The following is a 7,462-nucleotide window of genomic DNA, read 5'->3' as shown; positions in this document are numbered from 1 at the left end:
ACGTGAGGGACCAGCTGGTGATACGCCCCCCGCCCTTTATATTCTCGGACGCATTGTGGGACTCAACCACTTTTCGGGCAGCAGTGGCAGCAGACGGTTCATCGGAGCACCGTCTGAACTATCTTCTCGTCTATGCGCAGGTTGGTTACCGTTCTCTGTACGTTAGTTATCGCGTTACAACTGCTTCTGCTGCTACTGCTGCCCTCGTGTCTTGTACTTTGTGACTAGACGAGTGCTGGAATGAGTGACATATGTGAATCTTGTAAACAATAGTTTTCTGAAGATGAGGATGTCATAACCTTTACAGAATGCCGGCAATGCTATCACATGGGATAATGTATCGGTATAAGTGAGCGCACTTATAAAGAGAAAGGGAAAGAGAAAAAGAAAGCCTTAAAATGTCCTACCTGCCGTATGCCTTCATCTCGGAACAGTCACATGAATAATAACGCTGATCAATCAGCTTTAACGGAAGCCTTATCCCAGAAACTTGCGGAAATTAACAAATGCTTGGCGCACTTGACAACCAAGATCGATGACCTTGCCGAATTAAAGCAAACAGTGACCAGCATTGAACAATCCATTCAGCACATGTCAGATACGCATGACAAGCTTCTTGAAATCAGCGCAAAGCATGATAAAGAGATAGAAAGCCTCCACAACACAGTGGAAGCTGTTGAACAAAATTTCGACAAACAAGAAATTCCCAAGCTAAATCTAGAGCTAAATGACCTTCAGCAATGCAGTCGCCGCCAGAATTTGGAAATACATGGCATGCCGTTTACTGGAAAAGAGGATACCCTGTCACGAGCTAGCGACCTTGCGAAGAGGCTTGACCTGCAGCCACTATCTGATCATGACGTTGAAAGCACGCATCGCTTGCCACCACGTAAAAGGAAACTCCCAGTTAGACTTATAAGGTTTTCTCGACTGAGTTTGAAGGAGCATGGCTTGCAAAACGCGCCGAACTAAGAGAAAAAAACAGTAGTATTCAACTATTTGATAACCTAACTCCTGTAAATAAGAAGCTCCATTGGATAGCAAAGACTAGAGCCACCGAGATGAACTATCGATTGACTTGGTCTTCACAGGGAAGGATTTTTGGCCGAAAGAATTCTGAAGCACGTGCAATCCGAATTGCACCTGAAGATTATCTAATCAAGATTGTTTAAACACTTACTATACCTATTGCCTTTTCTAGCTTTTTTGCCTGTTTTGATGAACAAGTCGGTGCATCACAACGCTGTCTTTTTCAAAAATTTGATTAGGGACTCAGACTTTCTTTCTGAACGAGGTCTTTCCCTTTATCATAATAATGCACAGAGTATGAGGAACAAGGGTGAAGAAATTGAAAGTGAATTGGTACACCTCTACTATGACTTTGATGTCATGGGCTTCTCGAAGACATGGTTTTCTTCACAGTCAGATGTGGTCAGCTTGGGAAATTACAATACGGAATCATTATTTAGAATTGGAAAACGTGGTGGCGGTGTAACGCTAGATTAAGCAAAATTTGCCTTATGAGGCGTGGCCCGACTATTGCATTGTGTGTAATGATTTCGAAGCAGTTACTGTAATACACAACAAGGTTGTAACAGTAGTGATCTACCGCCCCCCCCCCCCCCCCCAGACGGTAACACTGACGCACTTCTTGAGTGTTTAGAGAAGCTTCAACATCATGTTAATTCTAATCGATGGTTCATGATATCATTTGGTGATTTTAATATTGATGTATCAAAAGATGGTCCTACTAAACTAAAACTAACGGAAATAGTGTTGTCCCATGGCTGTGAAAACATCATTACCACCCCTACCAGAATAACAAGCAAATTAGAAACGATAATTCATCTCTGTTTCACTAATTTATCCCCTGACACTGCATTAGCCGGAGTATTCAGCTCTGGTATAAGCGACCACTTACCTTTTCTTGCATTTGCACTATTAACAATGCCATCACTGCAGAATTCTCCAAAATACATGCGTAGAGATATAAACGATACAAATATTCTCCGATTTCGCTCTCTAATGCTTAACTGCAATTGGGATGACCTGTACCGAGAAACTGATCCATCTAAGGAATACAACCTCTTCATGGCGAAAATTGTTAGTAATTACAATACTGCTTTTCCGTATGTTGTTGTAAAGAAACACGAGAGAGCAAGAAAGGAGTGGATTACGCCGGCACTTCTAAAGCAGATAAATTAAAAAAAAAATAAACTTTTCCAAAATAAACAAAAGAAGAAATTGACCTTATTAATTTCAAAAATTTCAGAAACAAAGTAAACAGTGACCTAAAGAAGGCAAAAATAGAGTTTTATGCCTACAAGTTTTCTACAATGATTAACAACTAAAAATGATTTGGAGTTCAGGCAATAAATTGATAGGAAGAAAACAGGGCCACTGTCCCTAGCGATATACAGATAAACGATGTTTACTTCAGTGGAAAGGCCTGGCAGACAAATATAACCTTTCCTTCCTTGAGGCAGGATCGTCAAGTAATATTACGCAAGCAACTGACCTTAAGCCGGCTGAATGCTATAGTGAAAGCTCTTTCACAAATTCTTTGTTTTTATCATCCGTTACCGAGGAGGAAGTAGCCACAGCCATATGCTCACTAAAGAACAGTTCACCAGGCGAAGTTGGCATTACCGCAGTACATATCAAGGCAGTTGTTGATTTGATTGTTGCCCCATTCACTTACATATGCAACAGACTCTTCTTGACAGAATTTTTTTCATGTGCCATGAAAATAGCTCGCGTAAAAATAATTTTTAAAGAAGGTAATAAAAATGAACTTTAATATTATCGCCCAATATCTATATTGCCGCTTTTCTCTAAGGTCGCGGAACGCCTGATATATAAGAGGGTATATTCTTTTATAGCAAACAGAAATGCCATTTGTGAAGAACAGTGTGGATTTCAACCAGGTAGATCAACTCAGACTGCTCTGCTCCGTATTAAGGATAGCCTACTTTATAACTTTGAAACAAAGTTTTACACTGTGGGAATATTTCTCGATTCCCGTAAGGCGTTTGATTCGATGAAGCATAAAATAATAATTAGGAAACTGCAAATTAATGCAATACGCGGGATTGCGCTTGATCTAATAAAAAGATTTCTTTGGTCCAGGAAACAATATGTGGGGCTGCATAATTTGAAATCTGATTTGGGCGTAATTAGGTATGGGTTTCCCCAAGGATCGATACTTGGCCCTTTACTTTTTATACTTTATATCAACGACATAGTAAGCATTCCTTTCACACCAAACATAGTTATGTACGCCGACTATACCAATGCATTCTTTTCTGGTTTAGATCTCCGCGACATTGAGATAACCGCAAATTCCTGGTTGGATAAACTAAAATCATGGCTTACAGTCAACCAGCTAGAACTAAACATAAGAAAACTAAATTTTTGTTCTTCAAGCAAAAAATAGGCCTGTAGATCTATCCCTATCCCGTAGATCTATCCCTTTGATGTAGAGCTAACCCTTTGATTTTTAATGGAGAAAATATTACGCAGGAAAATAAAATTCAATTTCTAGGCGTATGTTTTCAAAGCAACCTTAGTTGGTCTGACCATGTGGACAACTTTCGAATAAAAATATCAAGGTCAATCGGTATAATTCGACGCTTGCAGCATCTCCTTCCAGGGAGAGCTAAACAGCAGCTTTACTTTTCTTTTATCTACTCGCAAATCATGTATTGTATTTTAGTCTGGGGTACGTGTAACAAAACAAATACAGAAAGTATAATTCTTCTTCAAAACCGCGCACTAGTTTTGATAACTACCTCGGCCCCCATAAACATGTCTCTTTTTCGTGTGTATAATGTACTCCCATTCCCAGAGTGCTATAGGATGCAACTAGCAATGTTAATCTTCAAAAAAATTGAAGATAACTTCCAGATTTTTTCTGATACGTACTTAAGCAGAGATCTTACGTATAATCTGCGTACTGTTCCGTTGGTCGGGCCAATGTGCCGGAATAACTATGGTGTACAGGCAATTGATAACCAAATTGTCCTATTGTGTAATAAGATTCCTGAAATAATTGAATACGCTAGGGAGGCTAGAAACATTCCAAAATTTAGGAAGTGAATTCTAATAGAGCACAATTCTAACGTGCATGTGCTGAAAATATTTATAGTATGTAATATATTTATTGTATTCATTGTTTTAACATCACATTTCAACTTGTATGTATTTCAATATATGCTAAATGGTGCTGATCATAGTGCATTCTGCATTTATCGCTGAGGAGCAGCTTTATTTGCATCACTACCTTATATTTTGCTAATTAGTATAGTATTCCTCGTTTATTTATTGTTTCTTATGTATATTACTGTATTTGCTGTACACTGTCCTGCTGTACCTGCCCGAAGTGCCTCACGGAGAGTGGGCCTAATGAGGAGAAACGCTCTCCTTTTGCCCCATTCGTGGGTATTTTGTGAAAATGCCCAAATAAATGAAATCTGAAAATCTAGATCTTGTAGTCGCGACACGGCCACCACAGCGATCACTGATACGAGGTTTTTTAGAGGCTTTCCGAAAGACAGTCACGTCTTGTTTTTATTTTAATTATACGATCAACGTGTTGGGATAATCGTCGGAAGCACTCCGCGGCAGGTTTTCTTCAGTAGGAAAGCATTGTGTATTTGGTGGTAAGACAACGTCGTTAAGTAGCACAGCGGCAAATTACGAGAGGTTGTGGACGGCTCTTGATTTGACCTATTGATTTCGTTGAGGTGTCCCCAAATATTTCATTTTTCTATCCGCACTTATGCGCTATCGCAGCAGCTGCAAATCGAGAAAAGATGTGCCGAATTGTTAAGGTGAACACTGGAACAAGTTGGCTTTGTTCCTTGAGGCATAAGGCACGTGAAAAGTGCAAACTGTCTGTGCATCGTCGTACTTTACCACGCAATAGCAAGAGCTGCTCACAATAGTACGTCACATTCACTGGCCACCAGGCCAGGTAGACATTTGGTTAGGGTATATACCTAACTTGATTTAGTTGTCAAATGCTCTCACGTCACTCTTATCCATGTGCGTGAAGAAAGAGAGGTATTTGAGATGATTGTGCAATAATACAAGAGGGACTTGTCTGTTGTCCATATTTTATGTCATGCTGCCGTTCCACCTTTATACTGTAGCCGTAATGTGCACTAGCAGATATAGGAAGCCGCAAAGGATGCCCACATATTCAAAAGCATCGCGCACAACTCCTCCCACTCATTTGCATTGAAGATTTGTGTGACCGTGAATGAATGTTAAGAATGTTGGAAGTTTTAGGAAAGTGAGAGTCGGCCCACGACAACAATTATTTCAGATCCTCATTACGCTAAGATCGGTGCCAGCCGTCGAATAGCACCATGGAGTAGTTTGTGGGCTAAACAATGAAATCATCTTTACCTCAGTAAGAAAGCCTTCAATGTGGTAAGGCCGCGTTATGTCACTCTCAAAACTTCCTTACTCGGTGGAGGAAAGCTTCCTTGGTGCTTCCTCAGCGTAAGGCTGCTCCGAAGCTACCTTCATGCGTTCTTAAGCTGCTCCTGAGCAGACAGCCATTTCCCCCGGCAGACGGCGCGCTCAGTTAGAACTAGCATGGCGGAAGCTGCACACATGGGTATTCCCAAACGCCGCGCTATATAGCCAATTCCATACGGAAGTCTTCAAACAACAGTGCAGATTATCCAAAGAAGTAAGCGAGGAAAAATGCAATGGCTGCGTATGAATGGAGGAACGAAAGAACGATAGCAGGAACGATAGAAAGACGGAAAGAAAGACAGAACGATAAAACGAAAGAACCTGTGCGTAAAGCATTAGATGCACGTATGTGTCGTTCAGGAGGTCTACTACAGCGCTATACGTTCACTTCACATTGCGGTTCGTTATGACTTGCAAGAAGTCTGACCCCTCCCATCGTATAGTTTAATGCATTACCACGTGTGCAGCAGACTTTGCATTTCACTTGTTGCGGGAGTGTAACATACTGCCGAACTTTTGTGTTTAACACGTTCACAGTTACAAGTTAATAACGCCAGTTTTCTTTGTTGTTGAGATATCAGAAAAAAATTACTTTTTTTGTTCGTTTTGATCGGCGCCTTTCTCTCGTTCACGATGCTACTTGGCGAAAGCAAGACAGCTGAATCCACACTTTTATGTCACTGCTCAGGAGAACATAACGCATCGACTGTGGGTCGAGAAGCAGGTTACCGCATATTTTTTTTCACCAAGGCTACAGGAGACGCCCGTAGGCTCTTCGAAGGCTGCATGATCACGTCACTTACCATTACATCGACTTGTTGCTTTATGTCTTCAAGTTCTCCCATTACAACTCCAAAACGAAGTACATTCTACGGTTATTATGTCATGTCTAGTAACAGGCGTTTCATGAATCCGTGAGACGTCGAAAAGTCCTCTTTGTATTTGTATCCTCGGAGAAGACTTTTAAGCAGTTTCTGCTTAATGACGGGGAGTCTTGGATAGTCGAAGGCTGGGTACCACACTATGAGCGTGGAAGTAGACACGACATAATCCGAGAAGACAATAGCCTTGTTGCTTTCTGCTATTTCCTCTGTGTTTGCAATCATCGTGCCCTCGTTGATGTATTTGTACTTCTGCCTGTAGCTTCTCTGCATGAATTTCTCTTTCCCTCCGTCCAGTCACGCGATTCTTCTTGCGAGGCAAATTTCACAGCCGAGCAGTAGAAGTTGGTTGCCCTCGACGGCGCTTTCTGTGTCTGCCGATGTTTCTGTGCAAACGGAAATCGTGATACTGGAGCGAGCCGGGATGCTGACTTGACCTTCGAGCACAACCAAGGCGCGGTGACTCAAAAAGCTCTCTGGCATAATCGCTTGGTTTTCCGTTAGGGTTATCACCTTGGGAAGTCCAGGCCGAGAAGTACGTCTCAAGAGCATTATTGGAGAAAACGATGGTCGCAGGGTAGGTGTGATCTTGAACGCTAGATCCTGCCGGGCAGATTTCAGATGGCGTTAGCAGGTATCCTCCAGCTGTCCTGGTTAGAGGGCTACCCTATGCAGTCTTCACATTCTTAAACGTGGCGGCAAATGGTCCACTAAGAACGGAGTAGTTTGCTCCTATGTCTGCAAGAGCTGCGATTTCGTGGCCGTCGAGAAGCACGTAGAGATCGGTGGTTCTTTGTCTTGCATCAGTTAGGTTGTGGCATCAGGCCACGGCTTTATTGCATTGTCCCGCTCTTGTTACGTATCGTAGTCACCAAAAAGACACCATGGGCAGCATAGGGTAAATTACATACACTTATTATTTAAATTAAAGATATTATAAATAAATAGAAATGAAAGTGTATGAAAAAACAGGCCTGCGCGACACACGCAGCACAGTCACAGCGTATGCTGGTGGAGCGGCTCAAGAGTATCTTCAATTTTTGCACCACGCATACATTTGCATACTCTTGTCTCACCGCCAGCGTTTCCCGGTA

The sequence above is a fragment of the Dermacentor silvarum genome, chromosome 5 (genome assembly GCF_013339745.2).
Source record: "Dermacentor silvarum isolate Dsil-2018 chromosome 5, BIME_Dsil_1.4, whole genome shotgun sequence".
Lineage (NCBI taxonomy): Eukaryota > Metazoa > Arthropoda > Arachnida > Ixodida > Ixodidae > Dermacentor > Dermacentor silvarum.
Note: the sequence above shows the minus strand (reverse complement) of the source record.